Source organism: Ambystoma mexicanum, chromosome 4q (genome assembly GCF_040938575.1).
Source record: "Ambystoma mexicanum isolate Mex_15411 chromosome 4q, UKY_AmexF1_1, whole genome shotgun sequence".
Taxonomy (NCBI): Eukaryota; Metazoa; Chordata; class Amphibia; order Caudata; family Ambystomatidae; genus Ambystoma; species Ambystoma mexicanum.
This window is the reverse complement of record NC_090928.1, coordinates 889,595,573-889,621,845: the sequence shown is the minus strand read 5'-3', so window position 1 is coordinate 889,621,845 and position 26,273 is coordinate 889,595,573. Positions and strand designations below refer to the sequence as shown.

Genomic DNA, 26,273 nt, shown 5'->3' with positions numbered 1-26,273 from the left:
CCGTATCACCCAAGTTCACATACTTAAAACATAACATTCAACCTTACTCTCTCAAGGCCCTCAAGTTAATCTCTACGCAGACCCCAGCCAATGTATTTTCAGCCCCATTAGTTTAACCTGAACCCATGACTCAGGAACGTACGGCCCCCGTTTGAAAGACATCGGAGAGAACTCCGGTCAACCCTTCAAGAAACACGGACCAGCTGCGTCAGCCAGCGCCGCACAAACCCCGGATGTACTCTCTGTAGCCGGTGGCAGAGGTCGTTGTGTCTCGGTTGGCACTCTAGCTTCAATCTCCGCTCTATTGCTATTATGTCTCTGCCACACCCTCCCGCAGGGACTCCACCAATTGGTATCCGAAACTGGATGACAGGTCTGTCGACAGCGCTTAGCCCACAGGAGGTAGGGCTGAGACCGGGGCTAGCGCGCATGCGCAATCCGTGGTGGTTACGTGCTTGTCACGTGACGTGGCGTCGTCGCTAGGTCGTTTCCTGTGATGGGAACTAGTCGCGACTGCCGACCCCGCAGCCCCCGTGTGTGCGGAGCGCCGCCCGCCACCAGGCCCACTGCGCCCGGGAGCAGCCGCAAGGCACAGGTGAGCCGGGAACGCGGCGTCCAAAGGCAGCGGTCATCCCGTTCCCCCCTGGCTGCGGGGTAGGGTGCCGTTGCCTCCGCTGTCACCCAGGGGCGCTGCAAACCCGGCCCATTGAGGCAACTTACATTCGAGCGAGCCTCGCTTTTCCAGATGCCACTCGGTGCGAGTACCAGACTCGTCAACCTCATGTGTATACCTAAATGAACTTTGTAATGTGGGAAGGGCCCCCATCCCTGCACAGGCCCAAATTCACACTGATCTCCAGATGCCTTCCCTACTTAACACTTATTTGACGGTTGTTATTCCATTGTTAAACCCCTTTCTTTCTCCCAACGATTAATACAGCTCAATAGATTACATTGAGATCGTAGTCCAAACAATCCTAGAGCATTCCCAGAAAATACTTAAGCCACTATTAACTTCTATGTTAGACCGCTCAAGTGTCATGTGGCCACGCGTGACCAGGCCCCCCAGTCCAGTCTTTTCTTGGTATTCTGGGACTTATAGTTTTCATAGCTTTCAAATGGTAAATATGACTGCATGTCAGAGAATCCAAAAGGAAACTACCAGGACTAATTGGCCTTCTCATGCATGGCAACTTGAAACCTATGCATATGTTGGTTGCTTCTAACCGACTTCTGATTTCTCAGAATGCTGACTTTTAAGAGGTGCCCACCACACCAAAAGTCTGGCTTGAAAAAACGTTCGCCCCATGCCTATTTTGAGGCTAGACAAACGTTCTTGTGCATTCTTTGAAACCTCCACCCCCAAATCTAGTTACGTTTTTAAGTTCTCTTATTGTGGCTGGCGAAAATCGCCTCTCTGAGCGTGACTTTTTTTTGTTGCCACTGCTGTACTGTTCCCCCTGATCTGGCATTTGGACTTGTACGCGTGTCTTAGATTGCCCGAAAAGCACGATCAACACAGGTTTGAACACGCTACTTGCTTAAGCTCCTCTCTTGCACATGCACCTGGTTATATCCTCCAAGTATTCTCCTAACTACTCAATTTCTGTACATAGCAGAATACACATTTCCCTTATATGCACATGCCTTGTTAGTCTTCTCTTTGCATATCTAATTTGCTCGTTTCATTGGTCATTAAGTGTGGTGGTGGGTGGGAGTAGGGCCCTGAGGCAAGTGTGAGAGAGGACTGGTGGGGGTGCCGGGACCGGTGAGACTCTGAGGTACACCAGGTGGCCAGTCAGCAAGCTCTAAGATGGAGCGGAGGGTTAGGTTAGCAGGGTAGAGGGAGAGTGAAGGAAGTGAAGGGGAAGGCCTTGAGTTTCCAGAACAAAAGGTCAGGCTCAAGACTGAGGGCAGCAGGGAGGTTATTCCAGAGGGATGCACTTGCTGAGGATAGGGATCTCCCTCCAAATCTCTCCTCGGAGAACCGGCTCGCTAGCAGAAGGTTGGAGGTAGATGAGTGGAGGGCGTGTGAGGGACAGTATTTAGGTGGGTCCCAGGCCCAGAAAGCCTTATGGACAACACAGAGGGCCTTGAACTTGATCTTTGCAGCCACAGGTAGCCAATGAAGAGATGTCAAAGAAATATTGCTTATGTGCTTATCGAGGGCTAGAGGGCCCTTTACCTTTTTTCATTCCTTCCTTTTCCTGACCCCATGTCCACAAAACGCTAATTTCAGAGGGAAGAGAATGTTTCAAGTTGTTCCTGCTGAAAGTAGGTTGTATGTGCTCATTTGATCAAACTCTTAATATTGGGCGATCCATCGGGTCCGCTTATCTCATTAGCAAACTGTCATGAAAAACTGTTTGTGTTCTAAGCTTGCCTTGGATGGCATTTCTTGTGTGGGGAAGAAAAAAATGGACAAGCAAACCTGCCAGCCGAATAAGACCTATATGAAGGATAGTTGAATTGCATATTTTGAGAACGAATGGAGCTAAATTATCTGGACTCAGTGCTATAGATTTGCAGTGTCTTGCCTCTTTGTAAGAAGTGACTTTGACACTGGTCAGCATTTGTTTATCTCCACTCGACCAATTCCTTCAGTGCTACCCTTCTCACTTTTGTTCGGGAAGAGACTTAGAATGTTAGACTGCCTAACCACCAGCTCCTTTCTTTACAAGTTGAATGTTTGTTTGTTTTATTATTTCTGAATGTAAATGTTTTCATGAGTCACTCCCTTATCGTTGCTGCAGTAGAATTGCTTTGTTTTAAGGCACCGAGCTTGAAGGCTCATGAACAAAGTGGGAATTTCTGGACTGTTAGCCATTTTTTTTAACCATTACTCTGATTGTGTAAACTCATGCCGAAGTCAGCCGTTATTTCACTTTTCGTGGTGAGTTGCAGTCTTGCGAGTGAATACATATTTTTCTCTGCCTGGTGGATACTTGCAACAGCAGTGATGTCTAGTCACATCTGTCTTTTTCTTCTGATACATGATGTTAATCTGATCTTGCAGGCCGATGTTTCTAAAAGAAGCCCTTTGACAGTGATCTCATGCTGAAATCTCAAGCTTGTCACAGTGGCCCTAGCAGCCAGCCTCTCTTTAGAGAACTGGAAACTTGATGCTTTTCTTTGCATGTTGTTCCTACAATTATACGACCATATCCGATCCTTATCTTGCCTTTATCCTACCTTCTATTCTAAGTTTGCAGACTATGTCGTGTAGACAATTCTTATCCTACATATGAGGGTACGCACATCTACACTAAACTGACAATCACGTGTTAAGTGTGGCATTTACTGCCCTTTCAACATCTTTCCCCTTTTTACATCTCAAAATGCCTTAGTTGGTGTGCGTGAATGTCTTTTAAGTGGATACACACATAATTGTACAATATATAATGGGTAGTCTAGGTGAATATCTGTATTTGGCAATTACTGATACTCAAAGTATTGTTAATAGGGCTGGAACTCTGCACCAAATAAACCTAGATCCTGTTTCTCTGATGTGTGCTGTATTTATTTGCCCATCACACGCCAGTGACCAAGGATTCTGTGAACCGTGGCCCTTATTATTGGAAAGGTTTGATTTGGGCTACTTTAAGCAACATGTATTTCTATCAGCACGAAAGAACTGTCCGTGAAAATGATCCTTTAATCATGTTTTGTCACCTGGGTGTATTCCTCCCATTTTGGTTGTGTGGATTTGTGCCGAAAGGTGGGAAGCTACTGGTCACATTGTGGCAGCCCTATGCTCCTACACAAGATCCTGATATCTAATGGAGGATCAGCATTGTTTCTGTACAAAGCAAAGATTTGTGCATCATCCTGTGTCCTAAAGGTCAGGAACAGATCATGCAGGTGGAGGATAAGAGAAAGGGAGTGTATTCCACACGTTTTCCGATATGCTCGTAAGAATACTGGATGTATGTTTTGTACAGAAGGCACACCTCCTAATGCTGGGACCTAACTACTTTCCCATAAATTGAACCAATCGCTAACATCTATGCATGAATTATAGATAAAAGCAGTGAGGGAATGGGTTAATAGAAGCTGTTAATGTCACCAAAAGGCTCTACAATTCTGTTGGTATGCAAAGATCGGGGCAAAGGAGAATTGCAGGCTACTAGCCAGACAAAGAAGTCACTTGCTACCTCGGTTGCCCACGTAAACGCAGCACACCATTTCTTACTTGCCAAGTTCACATTGTGATCACTGGCATCTTGTTTAAGTCTCTGCAGAAAAATAGTTGTAGATAGTTCTCTCCTGTCCAGTTTGGGGGGGAAAGGTTGTGCTGTTGGAAGGTACAGTGTGCCACACTGGCCACAGTGGATCCTTCACCGCCAATCATAACTTGGAAGCAATCCTGTGAAGCACACGCCCATTACAAATAATGGGTTTTTCAGTATGTAAGTAAGCTGTTGGGACCCATTTAGTCAGCTGCAGTTTTCCAATGATCTGTCTTAAGTTGCTTTGTCTGCATTTTCATTTTTCAAGAATAATCTTATTCATGACAGGGTTCCAAATTAGGATTTGATGAGCAAGAGCTCAAACAGTCCCTGAGTGTCCAGCATCCTCCAGTAGGCAGAAGCTGCACAGCGCTTTCCACATCTAATTTCCGCATGAAATGTACTCTTTACTTTTTGTCTTTTTGCAGGGATTACAATTAAGATTTGATAAGCAGTAGCTAGAAGCAGCTCCTCCGTATCCGGCATTAACCCGTGACCAGGAGCTACCACTGGGGAACCAGGAGCGGGTGCATATTCATCCGCAAACCTAACTTTTACATATAATACAATCCTATATCACGTCGTTCGTTAGCTTAATCCCTTAAGCTTTGTGTTGTATAGATCATGTCCTAATGTTTATTTACAGTGTTCCAAACACACAGTTTAATTCACACGTGTTTGTTCGTCATCAGTTGGCCCGAAGAGCCAAAAGTAGATGCAGCTGTCGAGCTGACTAGGCTCTTTTAGGCCACAAGCAGGAGCTAAATAGTTCCTGGCTCCCCTCATTTTCGTACCGTTTTTGTATTCCATTACATTTAAATGGATTCTAGATGTGTCCTAATTCTTCATTTACATTCTAAAACACTCCGATGTTTTGTTGTAAGGCACCAGTTGGCCTGGAGTGCCAAAAAAAACTCCTGGTAACTTGGTTTTAAGATAGCCAGTCTCTCCTAGGGTAGAGGCAGAAGTTAAATGGCTCCCAGCAATTTTGAGCCCTACATGGGAAGTGTTCAAAAACATGATGCAGTGCATGGGATGATATCGCAGATCACAACGGAAAGCAACCTAACATTAGAACAGGAAGTCTAGCTGCAATAGTTGGTTGGGCTATATTAATAGTGCCAAAGCGCACAAACTCCACTTTTTGATTTACATTTTTCAACAAGAACTGGTCATTTATTTATTTTCATTGCAATACAAGGAAAACTCTTGAAAGATAATTCACCATCTGTTAAGTGTAAATCCCCAAACACACCCAGCAGTCTCTTTATTCCCCTTTTAGTTACTTCTGATTAACGAACAGGGGACAGTTTATCACATTTGTCTTGTTTCTGTTCTCACAATTGTGCACATTCATTGCTTATCTGTGGAGAGGGCAATCTCCTGCTTGAAAATCATGGCTTTATTTTTTTTACTTGTCTAATCTCTTGCTTACGGATCCTTGCTCCACCTAGTCACTTGTTATGAATCACTAAACGTATATATAATCAGCAGTGCCTCATGGGCCACGCAGCTTCTTATTTATTTGTTTTAGTTAATACATAACTTTAGACATATAACATTTATCACAAAACAATCAATTTGCAACTTTACATCAGAATCTGCACCAAATACAGAAATCTGAACACCGAAAAAATGCACCATCCTTGCAATACAATAAAATTCGTGTTCCTTCAACTAATCACATCCACTTACTAGGCATAGGGACTTTAACAAGTCCTTCTGGATTAAACATATACTGACTTAATTAGTTAAATTCTTCTATGACCAATTTCTTTGACACCATGCTCCAGACTCTAAACAGCACCATTTGCAGGGCTCTCTTGGTATTTAGACAGCGCTTCCAAAAGGTCTGAGACTTAATTGTGTCAATGTGAATTACGTATTTACCTATAATCTTGAATGGACCTAAATTTGGGCATTCCGAAAGGACATGTTTAGGCATCTTCCAAGTCTAGCGAGTTTTGACCTATACGCCAGTATCTTTTTATCTTCCAGCACGGAGAGAGATGGGCCTATAGAGCTTAAAAACAGCGAGTCGGTTCAGTCTCAACAAAAGTATAAATCTATGATGTTATTTAGAGTGGCATGACTAAATAAGGCTGAGCCTTTTTGTAATAGTAGAACATATTGACGACAAAGGTATAGTTCCTTAAGGTTGATAAGATGTGAACATTTTTCACACCAATCCCATAAATCCATATACCTCACCAGAGATTGCTTTGATTCATAATAATCCATCTCCCAATTGGGATCCCAACCAATACACTCAAAGAATCGAATTGTGTAGTTAGGTGTTAATCTGTTCCCCTTAGTCACTTTACCCAGACTCTCTAGTAGGAGGTTTGTAGGGCACTAAATATACAGAAGTGTTTGCTTTTTCAGGCCCATAGCTTTAAGAGGGAAAGCTCAAGACGAATAATGACCATGGACACATAGCTGGGAATGCCCAGTAGTCTTCTTCAGAATATCCCTTCAAAACACCATACAAACTTTACCAGAAAGAAACTAAGAAACTCTGTTTGCCCGCATTTACTTGATTATTGCAGCAGTGTGTGTGACAACCCTCTGCATTATATGAACTGCTAGCATTAGGAAGCAAGCGCCGTTGTTCTTGGTATTTTGTAAACATTTAAAAATCGAGTGAAGGAAATCTAAGCCAAAAGCCCATTGTTTTGGTTTTAATAGAGCTCACAAGGCAGCTCCACAAACTACATCTCCCAGCAGCACTTGAGCTGCACATAGGGAAACGTCAGGCGCTTCAGCGCCAGCGCTTCTGGGACGGTGCCGGTCAACGCCGGTCCTTGGCCGACATCGGGGGTCGGCCATCCATGCTGCCCAATTCTCTTGCCAACTGGGAAGACAAGACTGGTAAGAAATGGGCTACCCTACCCTTTCGCAGCTACTCTCAAAGGCCAATAAACTACGAAACGATCAACTAGTCGTAAACTTTATATGTACCAAGGATACGCCGCCCAAACCACCCACCTTGGATAAAACCCCAGAGGCAGAAAAAGCACAGACCATACAAAAACACGATGACAGTAAACCTACACACCTTCTCCAAATTACATCAGACAGAACCAAAGCAACTTCCAACCCAAAGGTACCCCCTAGCCCAGAAATGACTAACATCAAAATTGCCTTACTAAACACCAGGTCACTAAATAAACACGAGCAAGGCATACATGACTATATCGTGGAAGACAACTTGGATATCCTCTTTCTTACTGAGACTTGGTTACAAGAACCAGCAGGCCCTACTATTGACTGTGCTGTCACCCCAAACTACAATATTTACTTTGAAAATAGAGAAACCGGTAAGGGAGGAGGGGTCGCCATAATAGCCAAACGGAGTTTAAAACTATTCACTGCCAAAATCCAGTGCTCTGGTTGTGAGGTCCTTCACCTCAAGCTCACACCCTCCCATAACAATTGCATTAACCTCTTCACCATCTATAGGCCCCCATCACTAATATCAGAGTTTAATGATGAACTTTGCCACATCCTTAACAATCTTAAGGGAACAAACACGGGGCCGGTCCTTTTAGGAGATCTCAACAGATGGCGGGGAAACCCTAGCGACAAGGACGCCATAAGCCTCGAAAAGAACCTACAAAACATCAACTACTCTGTAGCTAATAAAGACCCTACCATCCACTCTGGGAACCAACTCGACTATCATCAACTATATACAACTGACAGTGACAAAACACCATACCCTGTATCTGGACTGATCACTATAAAATCGAAGCCTCGCTGTCATTACATTTCAAGACAAAATATTTTGACAACTCTCCCAAATCCATCTAAAGTAGGAATTTGAAGAAAATCACTCCAGAAATACGAAGACAAGCTGTTACACACTTCATGGACAATACTACTGATGATGATCCTTGCGATTCCATCACGTCCACATTCGGATCCCATTTCCAGGAATTATTAGACGCACAGGCTCCACTTAAAAGTAAACAAGTCCGGCCCAATCCCAACCACCAGAGCTGGTACACGCCCAAACTTGCCACACTTAAAACTGGATATAGAAAATTGCAGAGAAAATGGCATAAAACATCCTCTGAGTCCGACAAAGAACATTGGGAAAAATCTGACGTTCCATATAGAGCCATATTAACTGAAGCCAAAAAGAACTACTACAATGACCAAATTACGGGGGCTTCTAACTCAACAGGCAAGCTGTTTCAAATCTTAAAATCTATTGAAAAACCACCGACTCTCACCACCTTTTCTGCCTACCCTAGCAGACTACCAACGGGTCCAAATGGCATTCGCCAACAAAATCACAAAAGCTAAAGATAACATAATTGTATGTTATCAGAAACGCTACCCTTAGACCAAAATAGGGAAGGTATTCCAGAACTTAACATTCCCAAATTTCATTTCTTACCCGTATCGGTAGAAGATATGCTGGATACGCTTTCATCTATGAACTGCACTTCCTGTTCTGAAAACATCCTACTTCCTAAATTCATTCTAAACAACACAGAAGTATTCGCCCCCTTTCTATGTCGCATTACAAACTCCTCATTCAGGGATCAGAAAGTCCCCGCTGGAATAAAAACAGTCGAGCTACACCATTGGTAAAAAAAAAAAAACCTGGTCTAGACCAACAGGACCCGACTAACCTTAGGCCTATCACCAACTGCAATTTTCTGTTGAAAATCTTTGATAAAATTGCCACAAAACAGCTACAAGAGTACATAGACAAACACTGCCTATTGCATCCCCAACAATCGGGTTTCAGAAGTGCCCACAGCACCGAATCTGCCCTGTTGGATTTACAAACTAAAATGTTAGGCATCCTGGACAAGGGAAAGGCAGGTCTGCTAGTGCTTTTGGACCTCTCGGCTGCATTTGATTTATCAGATCACGGCAAGCTTCGAGAGGCCCTAGAAAAAGCTGGGAATTGCTCTAAGGAAGCTATCGATTGGATTTCATCCTTCTTAGAGGATAGAAATTCTAAAATTACCTGGGGAGGACATTCCACGCACTCCAGCCCAGTGGACTGTGGTGTTCCACAGGGCGCTAGTTTTTCCCCCCTGCTTTTTAATCTGTATATCTGTTGTCTCTGCACCCTTCTCACTCATCTAGGGATCTTCTTCACCAATTTTGCAGACGACACACAGCTCATCATGGAACTGTGCGGGAACCATGATACTGACAACAGATTATCAGAAATCTATAATGCAATAGAAACATGGATGAAATCACACTGGATGTGCCTTAATAACACCAAAACGGAGCTCATGACATTTGGCTCCACAAAAGCCTTAAAAAACCTAGTCCCTGATTACACATCATTCCGCATAAAATACTTGCCCATCACGGTGTCTAACAAAGTTAAAACACTCGGCATATACCTACAATCATCTCTAGGTTCCGAAGCACAAACCGCCTACTTAAAACAGAACTGTCAATATTACCAGAGGCTCCTCTGCCGCATTGGACCGCTTCTTGACACCAAAAACAGTGCCACACTAGCCAGAGCCACCATCTTGTCACGGTTGGACTACGGAAACGCCTTATTGCTGGGTGCCAGCAGCAGTTGCTTAAAGCAATATCAAATCATCCAGAATAACGCCGTCCGGCCATTGTGGGAAAGTCCAAATGCGAACACATTACAACAGACAGAAAAGACCTACACTGGCTGGCGGTCACTGACCGTATCATTTTCAAATTATTGACACTGGTTCACCGCTGTCTTAATGGAACAGCTCCAGTATACCTGAAGAAAGAGTTCAACTGGTACAAGCCAGGACAAAGCTTGAGATCCGCTAAACAAGGATTGCTCAAGCCTAGTCACCCCAGAGCAAAACCTACAGGTCTAGGCAGAGCATTTCTTAGCTAGGCCATCTCCTACTGGAATGAGCTAGCTCGGAATCTCAGACTCGAAAGCAATTTCCTTTTGTTTAAGAAACAGCTGAAAACCACGCTATTCAAGTAAGAAATCCCTTATCACTTACTCTCTGTGGCCATGTAGAGCCTGATCCTTCCCGTTTTCTGTTCTGTCGTGTCACTCCACCGTACCTGTGTCTTTGTCGCGCCCTGATGCCTGCGGGCTTTCAACGCGTTATAAATATATAAAAAAAAACAAAACAAAAAAATGCACTGAAGCAATTTTTTCTCAGGTACTCCAGACCATCTATGATAGCCGGTGCAAAGCATTGTATATAATCGCCTGGCTCCCACATATGTGAATCCACCCGTTCTCTTAACAAATTGGTCTACTGGGGAAGTTGGCTGTGCCGCCTTCCTAGTACGAGTCTCTATACATGTCTGGTACCCTTGCAGCTGGTCAAAATCTACTCCTAGGTTACTTTATATTGTGACGTATATTCAATTTCAGTGCCTTGTATAATTAACCTGGGGTGTGCTGGCATTATTTGAGTCTTACTCCTATTTATAATCAGAGTACTCCCATAACACAACAGCACCATGTTGCATACCTGTAAATGTATGGTCTAAAATTACAAGATCATACGCTAATATATCACAATGGGTCACATCAATTATTGGGGGCAGCCTCTAGCACTTAACAGGCACTTTGGAAGGTCTAACAAGTACACATTGACTGATTTAAAATACACAGCAGTTTGAAAAAGCACCTACATTTAAACATTACAGCAGTGGGGAAAATGAACCTATATTTAAAACTCACTTGGATTAATACGTGTAATGAAAATCATCTTGGATTCAATTTTGTAGAGTAATATCACTCCATATGGTTGCAAACTTAGGCAGTGCAGTGAAATATTAGTTATACAATTATACTAGATGCTAGTAGATATATTTAGGTAATCGGAGTGGTGGGATTTTCCTGGAGTGCAGTAATGGCTGTACTCCCCGCCCACAACTGCAACAGTGTGTCAATAGTGAGTAGTGAGCAACCACAAGAGTGTCAAAAATATGCACTGCTCAACACGACATGCTGTTTCAAATGACTGCCTGCATTTAACCTCTAGAAAGCAATACAGACATTACACAGAAAGAATGGCTGCCACAAATTGACAGCTCTGTAGGACATGTGTTGTAGCACTCGAGAATTCAGAAAGTCAGACTGAGCTGTAGGGGTCCTAAAAGCATAATGAGGCACCACTTAACAGTACAGGATCGGTCAGCCAGGTTACTTTTGTATAATTTTTAAAATCTCCTCTGCCATCCCCCTCCCCCACAAAACAGTTCATATGAGGGAAGTTGAAGTAATGTGTTCATTTTAAAAGACAATGAGGAATCCTAGTTCTCAGATTGCTCTTTCCATTTGTAGCCACACTCTTGCATGAGAAGTCGGAAATACTGCATTCCTCTCACAGGCACTGCCTTAGAGGCAGAGCTTGTGGAAGGATGAAACACAAGTTTCCAGCCAATCGACTAATCAAATAATAAAAAAAAAGTGCCCAAGCATTGCAATTGCTGGTTGGTCTTCTAGCCTTCCACGCTCCCCATAGATCCTAAAGTGCATAGCATTTTAAGTTCAACTAATTACTATTTAATGTTACAAAGATTTGCTTGTATGAGCCCCTATGCAACAATATCCCTAGCAGTTAATGGAGCAAAGATCAATAATTGTAATGCCCTTTTCTTGAGGCCAATCGGAGCACCATCAAATTGTCTACAAGCGTTAAAGAAAATAGCAGCCTGAACTGTCTCACCTATGCATGAACACACAACCCCGGTACTTGGGCTTTACTGACTACCAAAGAAGGCTATATGAGTTATCCAATCGCCATCTGCTCTTCAAAAACATTTACGCCTCCAGGGTGTGTAGCACGGCTCGACGCCAGTTCTTTCCAACAAGCCTACCATGATGCTGGAGCGTGTGCGTGTGTGCGTGTGTGTGTGTGTGTGTATGTATATGTATGTGCCGGCCACATGACCTCATTCCACCCTTTTTCCCTAGCACTCGGATGCTGAGGGACCGCAGCACCAAGGTGTACTACCTACCCCAAGAGGGGCGGGTAAGGAGGTTGATGAGGAATCCGTGGGCGGAACGTCCCTCAGAAGGAGTAAGTTGCTTACCTGCAACTCCTGTTCTTCAATATGTGTAACTTTCATGGATTCAAATGGTTTGAGTATTCCCCCTCTGGCTGGGAATCCTCGTACACGCATTACTTCATTATGTAAAGAGAAAACAGCTGTTTTGTAGTTTATCTACGTCCTTTTGTTTGGATTCAGTCCCATCCAATGGGACGTCGAGTATGTATCTCCCACCCCGAGGTCGTCTTCAGCTTCTAGCCCTGGAGTGACTACGTATAATGTAGCCTTTTTATACCTGGGGTGGATGCCAGGCGCATGTGAATCCATGAAAGATGCCAATGCTGGCGAATATGAGTTACAGGTAAGCAACTTACTCCTTTTCCAGCATTGGATCTTGCTAGTCAGTGAGTCCCAAAAGAAAGATCCGTTCAGTCCAAAATGGACCTATACTGACCCAACCACTATAATAACTAAGGCACAGGAGAATGACTCCCTTCTGCTGTGTACTGGTTCATTTTAATAAAGTAGTCGAATGTACTTCTTGGAGAGTATTTTTATCATATAGTTAATGAGGTTCTTCTGTTTCTCGCTTAAACCATTCTCTGATTTAAAAAAAAAAAATCTCTTTATTGATTTTACAACATGTTAAACACCACCCTCCCCCACCCCCTTGAGAGCTATTATGTCTTTGTTCCTTTGAGGGCCTGTAGCTTGGTTGTGAAGATCCAAAAGTTTAAAGCATTGTGCCCTAAAGTCGTCTTTCAAGAATGCCAGTCTTTATCAAATTGTAGCGGATTATTATTCATTACATATGTTGCTTCAAGCGCGACCAGTCCCCAGATTTTGCTTAGCCACACCTGTACTATGAGAATAGGGGTGTCATGGTATTAGTTTTATGGCGGTACGATAACCTTCTTGCCAAATGACGGTATATCATGGTTATCGCGGTATAGCAGGTGGAGTTAACCAATCTTAGCAAATATTTTCTAAAAGGTCATACATGACAGATTTATTATCCCAAACAAAACCAGGCACCCAGGGCCAGAAGTGGGCTTTTCAACATACTTTGCACTGAAATGCCACCTCTTGCTTCCACCAAACACAAACACACGTGTGGAGAGGAGGAGGAGGAGGAGGAGGGGGGGGGGGGAGCTGCTGCGACTGGTAAAGCAAACTGAATAGCTTTTCTTAAGTGGTCATTTAGGCTTTTAGCTCCCCACTGCCTACTGGTGAAGATGAACATGTTGCCATCTTTATAACCTGCATGCCACAGATAAATGGGTGCTGATGGTAGTATACGCTTGTGTGCATACACACGCACGCTCTCTTTACGTTACAGCCTTTAGTTTACTTGCGGGCCAAAAGGTGTTCAGTAATCACGGACATCTTACCCTTTGGTATGGCAGCAGGGAATAACCACAGAGAAGTGAATTTCGCAGTGTGACTTATTATATGTAAATTCAATGATGGAACCAGGGAAATCCCCCATTGTCATATGTTTAGCAAACATTATCCATTATAAATATATAAACCCCAAAGCCACCAACCCAAAGTAAACCCTTTTTCCTTCTTGGCACTGTATTTATTCTTCCTATTGCTAACATACTGATTTTGTGTCTGGTCAGACGCGTGTGGTTTATGGAATGGCATTAAAAACTGCTCCAACTGAAACTACTTGGCAGATGGCACATCCAATAGTGCAAGACCAAGACTGCGCAGCAATTGCTTACTGCAGCCTTTCCAAATCAGATTGAAAAGCACAGTTAACGGTATAAATGGTATACCGGTATAAACAATGTGACGCTTATTATTGTTCAATTAAGTGGTTCACGGTATCTTTAACGGTATATCGTTACATCCCTATATGAGAATGATTGAAGCTTTCCATTTCTGCGCAATAAGAGTCATTACTGATAGCGTTAGGACCACCCTTGCCTTCTCCCGGGCTCGTAGTTTCTCCTTCCTCCCCGCTCATCCCCACCAGTACTCTTTTCAGGGGTCTATCTTCCCCTATCCCAAATGCTTGGGTTTGCACCTGTTGTATCTCCCGACAGAACAGCTCTATTTATGGGCATTTCCACCATATGTGGACTGCCGTACTCTCCCTCCCGCACCCCCTCCAACATTCCCCGTCGGCATCTAGATATGTGCTGTGAAGGCGGGCGGGGGTGTAGTGCCATCCGTAGAGGATCTTGTACCATGTTTCCAGTAATTGGGATGCCCTTGACAATTTAGGAATCTTTCTACACAATTTTTCCCAATCCTCGCTCCTGATGTCTGCCCCAACACCTGCTCCTATCGGGTCATAAATAGCCATTTAGCTCTGGGGTAGCGCCGTCCAATATTCTGTACAAGTTAGATATCCAGCCTTTTGACCTGTTGTGTGTCAGTAGGAACTTCTCAAGTCGGGTAACCTGCCTGGTGGCCGCCTCCTTGACTGCTGGATTCTTTAGCCAGTGACTTAGTTGTGCCCATCTGTCACACTCCCCCACTCCAAACACTTGTTTGCATTCTAAAAAGGAGCATATGGTCTGGCCCTGAAACGCATCCCACGTCATGCTACACCCCCTCCACCCGCCACTGTCTAAATACCCCCTGTTCTTCCCTGTTGTTGCAAAAGGGGGTAGAGTGGGATGGGTAGGTCATGATTGCATGCTTCCCCACCAGTTTGTCCCAGATATCCGCTACTAGTTTAGTGATGGTGCTCTGGGACATGTTTCGGCCTGTGTTGTCTCGGTAGCCATAGCACCGCTCTCAAGTCGTGTTGCACTAATGCTCGGTCCATCTAGACCCATTTCTTTCCCACAGTCTCGGTGAACCATTCTCATCACCCACAGTTGTGTTGCCTCGTATTATTGTTGGAAATTGGGGAGGGCCATCCCCCTTCCCTCTTTGGGGCCATCAGAAGCTGCTGCCTTATTCTTGGCCTCTTGCCCTCCCATATAAACTCACTTGTCATTTTCCTCAATTCCCAGAAAAGACTAGCGGGCACCACCGGTGGGGTTGCTTGAAATAGGTAGAGGAGGCGAGGGGGTGTAACCATTTTGACTGCCGCCATCCTTCGCACTCAGGAAATTCTAAGATTCCTCCACTTTCGGAAGTCCTTCCTTTTTGCCTTCATTATTGGGCGGATAATGTGTGTACCATCCCGGCAGGGACAGGGTTATTTTAATCCAACAAAATATGATCCCCACTGGGCTCAACACAAAAGGTGTTATTGCCTCTAGTTCTGCTATTTCTCCCTTCCCCACTGTAAGATTAATCCATTCTGATTTGTTGATATTAATCCATAGGCCTGATACATCCCGAGATATCTCCAGCAACTCCATACATGCTTGTATCGATTCTCTGGGTCTAGTCGGTGACGAGAGCATGTTGTCTGCAAAGGCTGCAACTTTGTTTTGCTTGCCCCAGAGGGTGTTCCTTGTATCTCGTCTGACTCCCATATTGCTTGCAACAAGGACTCTAGGTGAATCGCGTAAAGCAGCAGGATAGTGGGCACCTCTGTATTGTCCCCATACTCGGGTGAATGGGGCGCAGCATTGATCCGTTCACCATCAAACGTGTTATCGGGGCATGGTAGTTGGCTTGGACCATTTTTAGGAAGTCTCCTCCCAGGCCCATTTTCCCCATAACCTGGAACAAGAAAGACCACTCCACCCGGTCAAATGCCTTTTCCGCATCTAGTGATAAAAGAACCAAGGGAGTCTGTCTTTTGAGTTTTTTCCACTAGGTGTGCTACCCTCCTGATATTATTGGCCGTTTCTCTTCCCAGTATGAACCCCGATCCAAGCTGGTAGGCACCCCTCTCGCCTGTTAGGCTATATTTTAATGTCGATTTTTGCATCCACATTGATGAGCGCTATCGGCCTGTAGGAGGGGCACTCTGCAGGATCTTTATTGGTTTTGGGTATGAGGGTTATCTTTGCCTCCTCCATTGAAGGGGCAATGCACCCTGTTTATTTGAAGGTATTGTAGAGTCGCGTCAGTTGTGGCGCTAGCAATGTTGGGAACATTTCATAGAAGGCTGCTGTGTATCCATCTGGTCCCGGCGCCTTCGTAGGTAGCTTCGCAATAACCCTTCTCACCTCCTCCTGGCCTGATATATGCTGCGTTTCTCTCCCTGTTTTGGGCAGGTGCATTTTCTCAAGGAAGTCTACTGCTGTCTGTTCAGAGGGTTCCGAGAAGATAACGGGCTTCATAGTACCTAGACAGACATTCTTGTATGTCCTCCGTACGGGTATGACAATCCCACCCCCCCCCCCCCATCCCCCTTCTTGTATTTTATGGCTGTAACTGTTACTTTCCCCCGCCCCCCTCAGTAGACGTGCCAGCAGTGTGTCTGCCTTATTGGCTTTCGCATAGTATCTTTGTCTGACAAATAGTAGTGCCCCCTCTGCTTTTTTTCGTTCTAAGAACCTCAAGTTGTCCTACTGCCCGTGGGACTTAGGAGTGTTCCTTGTAGGGGCTTCCCCTGCCTTTTTCCTGGCTTTTTTACCACCTCTTCTAGTTGGATCTCTAGAGCCTTCATCTGACTCTCCGTTTGTGCTCTAGCCGCTATGAGTTCCCACCGCATGGTAGCTTTGAATGCATCCCACCTGATGCTCTCGCCTGTGTCACCACTTTTTAAATTGTTTTTTCCCCCAGTTCCTCCCGTATCACTGGGTCCCTCAACAGACCTCCCGGCATCTTCAACTCCATACCCCAGCTGTTCATCGCTGCAAAGCCATTCTCATAGATACTATCTTGTGGTCCGCTATCCCCAGGGGACCCGCCTCCACTACCTCCAGTCTGCTCAATAGTGTAGCTGATATCCATATGTAGTCCATTGTCGATGGTGCGCTGTGTACTCCCAATAAGAATGTGTATTCATCCTCCTCTCCCTTACAAATATCTTAGTCCCGCTCGTTCCACCCTTTCTTGTAGTTCGGCCGACACCCCCCCCCCACCCTGATCTCTCTTCCTGTATACCATGTTAAAGGTGCCCATTAGTATAATGTATTTTATTTATATATTACGCCAAGCCCATGGGTATCTGGGCGCATTCCCTACAGAAGTATATAGGATATTCTTCTGCTACTTTATATTCAGTAGCATATAAAGTTATTTACAACCAAATAACAGGTACTCAGAGGAGTATTTACAGAGTAAGAATATGAAGAACGATGGCAGTGTGCTGGTATGGTTGCAAGGTATAACCATCAAAGTACAATTTCGTTCGGTTTGAGCCAGATTTGTACCTGATTTCTAAAAGTACAGAAGAAGGGTTCAGCTCGGAGGTAACTGGCAGGAAGTTCCACATTTTGGCTGCAAGGACTGGTAAACTACTGCCTATTTATGGAGCTTGAACCTCGGAATAACCAGGAAGTTAGAGTATGAGGATCTGGTAAGCCAGTCTGAAGACTTCCAGGTAAATTTGTCACAAAGGTATTTAGGTGCTAGATTGTATACTCATTTGAAGGTAAGTGAAAGGGTTTTAAGTCTGATTCTTTGGGAAACAGAGAGGCAGTGTACACTGCATCTTATCTCTGAGATTTGGTGAGACCTAGGGCGATTAGTTGCTGATCTTAGTGCATTGTTTTGGAAGATTCTGAGCTTTTTTATATTATGTTGGTTAGTACCGAGGTATAGAGCATTGTCTGCAGGCGTTAATTAACTTGCACCTGTATGCAGTATTGGAGGCAGTTGCGTTAAAATGTCTAGTCGGTGTGATGGATGATTCAATGTAGATACCTAATGTTTTTACATCTTTTGAAACCATGATATTGTTACCGTCAATATTGAAGGAGCTGAATTGTGTGTCAAGTCTGTTAAGTACAAGGAGCAGCTCAGTCTTGTCGTGTTTGGCCACCAAGGCTTGGATGATTTGATGGATGTCGTTTAGGCGTTTAGTCTTTGTAACAGTCGCCAGAGATGGGTATTAGGATTTGGGCATCATCTGCATAGTTTGTACAGGTGGCACTCAAGTGGTCTAGGTCATCAAAGAGGGGCTTGGTGAAAATGTTGTAGAGGGTATGTGAGGTGCAAGATCCTTGGGGGACTCCGCAGGTGACCGGGATAGGGGTAGTGGAGGCGGAGGGTGAGAAAACTCTTGTAGTTCTATTATTTAAGCACTGAATCCAAGTGCTGGTTTCGTCCGAAAAATGTGCTGCAGATGAGGTGATTACATAAGACTTTGTGGTCCACCAGATCGAAGGCCGCTGATATAGTAAACGGAGTGCCTAGCTGCCTTTGTCTTTTATGATCTCCATTTGAGTTACTAGATCTAAAAGGGCAGTATCCGTGCCATGTCGAGGTCGGAAACCTGATTGGCAGAGTCCTAGTATGTTTTTGCTTTCCAGGTGATGCTGGATTTGTAAGTAAGCCGCCCTGTCCAGAATTATAAGGAGAAAGGGTACAGTGGTGATGGGTCTGTAGTTCGTTGGGATGTTAGGGTCGAGAGTAGGTTTCTTTAAAGTGGCATGACCCATGCATCCTTCAGATTGGTTGGAACTGTATTGGTTGCGAAGGAGGCATTGATTAGCGTAGTGATAAAAGGCACACGATCTGTTGCTGACTCTTTAATAATTGATGCTGGGCAGGCATCACCTAGGCATCTGGATGCTTTCAGGCTCATTATTATATTCTCCACGCCCTTAGTGGGGAGAGGTGTGAAATGGAACAAGTCGTCTGTGTCAGGAGGGGGTGATAAACACAGAGGGGTGTGTTGGTAATCAGGCTAGTTTTCTTTTTCACTATTTTTGACTGCACAAGCTCAATTTTTGTCAGGTATAGCTATATTGGTGCACCATGTAAAATCTTTAGTGCAGGATACTGGTGGCTCAGACGACTTTTCAAGCTCTCTGAGGATGTTATTTATTTTGTATTGGATTACGCTTTAGAGATTCGGTCATTTTAAGAATCGCTTTTGGCTTGGATTATAGCTGATTTGTAGTTGGATGAGGCTGTAATGAAGTTCTCCTTGTTGGTTACTGTGGGAAGGCTTTTCCATGATGTTTCAGCTGCTCTTTTAGTTTTACGCAATGTTCCGAGGTGTGGGGTGAACCAAGTGTTTAGGTGTGAACACGGTTTAGCTTTCCACATTTTTAGTGGAGCTATTTTATTAATGGCGTTCAGAATGGTGGTGGTGGTGTAGAAGTCACTAATGAGGTCGGGTCGTCGCTAGAAGTGGCGAGGTTAGTGCTGGGCTGGAGGAGAGAGTAATTTTTCGGCAGTTATAGTACGTGTATTCTGGGAGGAGCCAAAGCCCTATCTACATTGGGCTGGTTGGTTGTCATTCTGTAAGGAAAAGAGAATAGTGTGATGGTCTGACAAGGCGCGAGAGGATGTTGGTATTGCAGTTGATGTGATGCAGTCTAAAAGTCTGCCCTTGTTGTGGGCAGGTTGGAAGATGCGTTGTGTAAAGCCTAGCTCTGTGATGCTGTTGGCAATGGTTAGTGCATTAACATCTTTAGAGTCATGTAGGCCTAGGTTTAAGTCTCCCAGAAGCATCAATTGTGAGCTTGGCTTTAAATTGGCTGTGAGAAGTAGGGATATGTCTTCCTCGAAGGAGGATAGTGGACCTGGAGGTCTATACATAAGGTGAATGGTAATGGTTTGCGTAGGCGACAAGGGTACCTTGATAGAAAGGAGTTCGCCCGATGGGATGGTTTGGGTGGGGCAGGGCGTAAGTCCTAATGTTGTTTTAGCAATAAAGGTGACACCACCACCTTGAAGTCCTATCCTGCTTGATGATAGAGTAATTATGTGTGATGGCCAATGAGAGCACAGGACCGTAAGTCAGCTGGAGCCAGGTCTCTGTAATAGCTAAGAAGTCTAGGTTGTTAGAGGTGATGAGGTCAGATGTCAAGAGCATGGGCTGTTAACGATCTAGCGTTAATAAGTCCTCCTTTGAGGCAAGTTGTGGTCTCTGGAACTGGGTTAGTTGTCGAACTGTTGCAATGCGAGGCAGTCTCATTAGGTAACAGTGCCAAATTTGGGCAAGTATGAGTGGCTTTAACTACGTTTCTGGATGAGTGGTAGGCTCTGGATAGCTGTATCCTCGTCTGGAGTTCTTGATTTTAGTTGAGCAAGGTTGGTTGGGCGTGAGTCTTGACACATATAGATAGATCCATTGGGTGGAAGTTAGTGGTAGATGATGGCTGGGAGTGTTTGAGCTCAGGTTGTTAGGTTTGGTAATGTGTATGGTCCAGCTGTGGTAGGAAGGTGGTGGGCATGATGTTGTGTGATATTGGAAGTCTAGCGGTCATGGATAGGTTGGGAATGCATCTCAGAGGCAGAGGTTGGGCGATAGGTAGGGGGAGTATGTTATAGGTAGGAGTAGGGGTGCTGCCATAGTAGATGAGGTAGAGGCAGTAGGGCTGAGTAGTAGACTCATGATGCAAAAGAAGGTCTGGAGCATGACTCGGTTCTTGTTTCTATCCTTAGTGTACTACTAATGTAGGCAAGGTACAGAGGCCTTATAGATGTAGGCTGAGTGCAAGGATACAGTGTGCATAGGCTCATATGCAGGGCTACACGTATGCTAAATGCAGGGCTCTGCATGGGCTAAATGTAGGCAAATGTAAGGATACAATGGACAAGGGTTAAGTACAAGAATCCGAGGGGAGTGCTTTTGATGCAGGACTTGTTAGAACATAGGAAAAATGCAGTACTCGCATGATCCTGGCTCTGTCCGTTGCTCACAAGGGCCTAAGGCTAAAAGCAATGCTAATGTGAGTAGTAGCATTAATAGAGATGCGCTCTAGGAATAAGCTGAGGGAGTGGTAACGTGGACCTGAGCTACAGGTAAAGCTCAAGTAGGTCAAAGTTAGGACTAAGTGTTGCGGCGAGCTATGCAGTGTGCCACAATGACGATGCGGTCTAGGGGACACTGGCGATGGGTCTGGAGACTTGCTGACAATGATTCAATGTACTATAGTCACACACATGATATATGATACGGCATTTATAACGCGCCTATACACAAGTGTTTCAAGGCGTGACGAGGCAAGGGAGGGGAAACGGAGGGAAAACAGACAACGATCCTACTAGGCCAGGTGTCATTTCAGATCTCGCAGTGCAGGGAAGGAGGAGAAGTGTGGGAGAAGGAGGAGAGGACAGTGCAGCACATGGGATAAGAAAATAAATAACAATAAGTAAAAGTACGGCCAGCAGGTGGCAAGTGCAACGGTAAGTGCATATGTCAGGTGTCAAGTGCTGGTAGTGGGACTGTAGGGCTACAGAAAACAGTCCCCAGGAGCGGGGATTGAGGGGAAGGCAGTGCAGGAGTGCGACTGGCGGGGGAGGAGACCTGGGCCCGAGATCAGACTGTGGCCAGGTAACCAGTGCAGTTTCAGTGTCAGCCAGGAAGTCAGCAAGGGAGAGGAGGAGAAAAAGCAGATGCAAAGAGAGAGGTTTTGAGGTGCTTCCGGAACCGAAGATGATTCTCCAAGTTTCAGGGAGGCTGTTCCAGAGGGTGGCCCCAGCCGAAGAAAGAGATCTACTACCAACTCGTTGCTTGGAGAAGCAGCTGACCCCGAGGGAGATGAGCGAAGAGCTCGAGAAGGAAGGTATTTAGTGGCGGACCTAGCATAAATATGGGGCGCCAGTGCAAGTTATCGAGCAAAAATTAATGTCGGTGCAGGCGTACCTCCAGGTAGCGTATGCAAAGCGAAAGGGGTTCCGCCTTGCACTTTGTAGCGAACAGTAGCAAACGGGGCCTTCGGCGGATGGGTCGGCGTCTGTCTGCCGGTGGCACCTATTGGCTTAAGAGCCAAGTGATGCACAGGGTTGCGTAGCAATGCCTGTAAACATAAATGCACAGATGCGCTGGCCATTTTTGGTCAGCTGTGGCCCGTGCTCCACGTGGTAATGGCAGATTCTGGTCCCCTATATTCTCGCTGCAGGTTGAGGGGAGGGCAGATGAAATGCAAGTGTGGGCCACTTGCACACATTTTTGATCAGCTTGCAGGATAGTTGATGTGGCGCTCGATTGATGTGCTTCCTGGTAGCTGGAGGTCAGGGGGAGTCGTAGGGGGCTGCATGTCTCGTCTCCGGATGGCGGTTAGGAGAATATGTGTAGGGCTCCTTCCCTGATGGTGTACTGAGCCACACATGTGGCAAACATGGTCTTTGGTTGCAGGCCTTGGGCAGATGGGCCGGCGTCTGCTTGCCGGCAGCACCTGTTGGCTTAAGAGCCAAGTGATGCACGGGGTTGCCTAGCAACGCCTGTAAACATAAATGCATGGAGATGCAGCGACCATTTTTGGTCGGCTGTGGCCTGTGCTCCAACACTCCTAGGAAGCCTCTCATAAAAAGCACCTGGCCCGAGTTGGGAGCATATCCAGAAGCCAAGGTACAGGTGACTCCCATGTAATCCCCCCTTTATCAATATATATATATATATATCTCTTCCTTCCTTGTCCCTTTTGATCTCCACAACTCTGATATCCAGAGTATTCTTGAGGGCTCCTGTTTTTTGTCGGGCCTGATGTGAAAAATATCTGGTTAAATCTACTTCGATTCAGTCGCCCCTGATCCTTTTTCAGGAGGTGCGTCTCCTTTAATGCTAGGACATTGTGCCCTATCTTTCTGGTGAATCCCTCGAACTTCTTCCTTTTGAGAGTGGTGTTAAGCCCTCTCACGTTATGAGTTAGCCATTTGAATTTGTAGCTGGGTGGATCTCGCTCCTAGACTTCCTCCTACCCACTTTCCCCTTGAGGCTCTCCCAAGCGGTGCACCAGCATCTGCCATCTTCCTTGGAGTTATTTGCCTCTTGTCCCCACTGAGTTGTAGCCTTCAGTTTTCTTCCCTTTTTCTGCCCCCTAAATCCCTCACCTGCCGCTCCTCCCCTCTATTGTTGCTCCCCTCCCTCCCCTCCCTTCTCTCCTTCCCGACAGCTCCAACGCCCCCTCCCCCAGGCATGTGCGCCTTACCTGACTCCACAATGTTTAATCTCCCTCGGCCCCTGCGCCCTGTATTCTTCCCATGTGTCAACCAGCCCCTCACTGTAAATGCTTGTGGGCTCTTTATTGCTCCGCTCACCTTCCGCCCCTACACATTTAGCCTCCTTTCAGTGTGGGCCCGCAGTATTGCTCTCATTCTTTGCCATTCTCCCACTGTGGACCACTCCCACGGTCTGGGTCTTGGTCTGTTCTTTGCTGCTGGGAAACCTTCATCCTGCTGGTCCGGTCCCAAGTCTAAATGCATTATGTCCGCTCCCTCCTGGGGGGAGACTGTGTTTTTGTACACCTGCCCACTCGAATACTAGACCAAAGGGGAAGGTCCACTTGTACCTTATCCCACGCTCATTTAGAACTTTACTGGGCCCGTTTGGCGTCGCTTGATTTGTTTGCTGTTGGCTTGGTCTTAGTATAGAGCAACTTGTTGGCCCTTATACATCACCGGCTCCTGTTGCCATACTGCTCTTAAGTCTGCTTCCTTCTGTGCGAACCTTGCAAACGTGACTAGGACATCCCTCGGCCTTGCATTGAGGCCCATGTTCTGTCGTCCCACTCTATGGATCCGGTTTAGTTCTGATTTCTGGCTCCATTCCTCCCAGGAGGTCTGAAAAAATTCTCTCAACCACTTCCTGTAGCTCTGTCCAGTACTGTCTCAGGCAGAAGTTTGAGTCTGATGTTGACCCTCCGGGATCTGTTCTCCATATCTTCCATTTGAAGCTCCAGATTTGAGTAGCTACGTTTAGACATTCTATAGCCTCACTGTTTGCTGTTGTTTCCTTGTCGACCTCCTGCAGGCCCCTTTCCAATATGTTGGTCCTTTCACCTAGCTGACCCACTTCACGTCGAATTTCCACCCACGCTGAGTTAAGGTCTGTCCACATCAATGGAAATTGCTCCTGAAGTGTCTTGACTAGAGACACCTGGAGGGTTCGCATTTCCCCATGAAAGTCTTGCCTTGTGAAGGGGGTCGTTAATTCTGCCTCTGCTGGGTTGCTGTGCTCTAGTTGGCCATCTTGGTTGCCTTTACGCTGTCTCCTAGCGTCCAGGGGCGGCCACATGTTTGGAAGGGTACAGAGGGCATCTCCCATGCTGGGGATTGCTTTTGTGGCCCTGCCTTTTGCCTTAGTCGTCATAGTTCTCCTGAGGTTTACTTTGCTCCCCTTGCTGATCTTTGAGTTCCGCCGTAGGCCTTGGTCTATTCCGTAGTACAATACACTTTCCTTCCCTGGCTGGGGGGGGGGGGCACCCTGTTCTGGCTCTCGTGTGTATGATCTTCCCTATTGAACTTGGTTTATACACATATCCTCTAATGTGCTCCTGGTCTTATTGGGCCTGGGGCCTTCCTGTCCGGGCTACCCCCAGCCATGAGGGTGCCCACTTTTGTCCTCCTGCACAAGCAGCTGCTTTGCGCGCGTGACAGACAGTGGGGCTCCCTTTCCCCAGTGCTCTGACGGCCTCCCTCCAGCAATCGGCAGTCACCGGAATGTCCCAGTTTCCTCCGGTCTCCCTGTTGGTGTTTGCTGCACGCTGGGGCCCGGTTGGTGTCTCTTCTGCATTACGTCATGCCCTCCCCCTTTGCGGGGGTTGGGGCTGTGCACTGGACCTGCGGGAATCCCCCTTGGGTCTGGGATACTGCTGGCTCTGAAGGGCTGCGCCCCGTGACTCGCCGCTTCTACCGGCGGCTGTCCCTGACCTCCAGGGCAATGATGCTGATTGTCTGTACCGTGCTGTGGTCCCCGCCTTTTTTCGCTGTTCTTCTCCTGTTCGCAGCTCTGCTACCTCCCGGCTGTCGTTAATTCCCTCGGGGACCGTCCAGCTCCTTGTGTGCAGATATGCAGTGGCTCTCCTTCTGGCAGTTTGTACCTTTTCCCCGGCTTTGCTTTATTCACGCCCGTCATAGCTTTCTTTTCAGCTTCCTCTCCGGGTCGCCTCCTCCACTTGCCGCACCCGGCTGACCAAATTGGAATTTCTCCTGTCGCTGCGATTTCTCCAGGGCAGTGCAAACTGGTTTCTCACCTTTTCGCCCTCTACAGCCTCAGATTTGGGGTGGTGGAACCGCCTTTTGCTACTTCGGTCTCGGGAGTGCCATCAACACGTGTCTCGTGTCAGCGGCCATCTTGAAGTCCTTTCTCTTTTATTAAACTCATTTAAGACACTCCATTGACTGTCATCTTTTCCAGTTTTAGGATAATAAGTATTGCTCCAGTGATCCGTCCCATCCTTCTTGGTTGTTTTCAACACTGATGCTTTACTGGTACGAGTATGAATATTCCTCACATTGGTTCCTTCTTATTCTTCCTTTACATTGACTCCTTACTGGGACAAGAGTAGACTTTTTCCTTTAATGATCTTCACTTTTTTTCACACACTTACTTAATCACTGTGATGAATGTGAATAGTCCAGTAATGATTCTCCCTTCTTTCCCACACTGGTTCTGCACTGGGATGAATATTTGCAACCCAGTTGTGATTCTTACTATTACTCTCTATTACTCTCACACTAGTTCTTCACTGGGACGAGTATGTATATCCCGGAAACAATTCTTACTATAGCGCCACACTGGTTCTTCACTGGGGCGAATATGAATGATCTGTGATGTTTCTCACCCCTCTTATATACTTGTTCCTTATTGGGATGAGTATGAGTAACCCAGTAACAGTTCCGATTGTTCCCCCACACTGGTCCGTCATTGGGACAGATGAGTATGAGTAATCGCATAATGATGCTCAATCATATATATATATATATATATATATATATATATATATATATATATATATATATATATATATATATATATATTTTATTTATTTTTCCTTATGGGGACGAGTAGGATTGTTCCCTTCGTTATCGGTATCCCTTCCTGTCTCCCGCCTTCCCCTTTACCACTTGCTCTTGGGGTTTGCGTCACTGGGCTGGTCATCAAGATGGGCGTTTCTTCTCCGTTCCTCAGTTTGGCCTCTTGGCTTCCTTCTTTAATTTTCCATGCCTCGCTGTGAAATTCGGGTAAGTGGTATCGGCGTAGCTTTTTTTTTTTTTTTAAACAATTTTTATTTTCATTAACAACAAAACCAAAACGTAACCATCACGCCCGACATTTCTGTTACA

At 45.7% G+C, this 26,273-nt stretch overlaps 1 protein-coding gene across 2 annotated transcripts in view; it reads left to right on the top strand.

The window, feature by feature from the left end:
• Positions 1 to 445: 445 nt before the first annotated feature.
• PPM1B (protein phosphatase, Mg2+/Mn2+ dependent 1B) overlaps positions 446 to 26,273 on the top strand; it is a 416,865-nt gene continuing 391,037 nt past the window's right edge. The window contains exon 1 of one of the 2 annotated variants that reach the window (XM_069608458.1): positions 446 to 595. The gene's annotated coding sequence lies outside the window, so the exon portion shown is untranslated. The remainder of the gene's footprint in view (positions 596 to 26,273) is intronic. The other variant, XM_069608457.1, reaches the window with a different exon arrangement.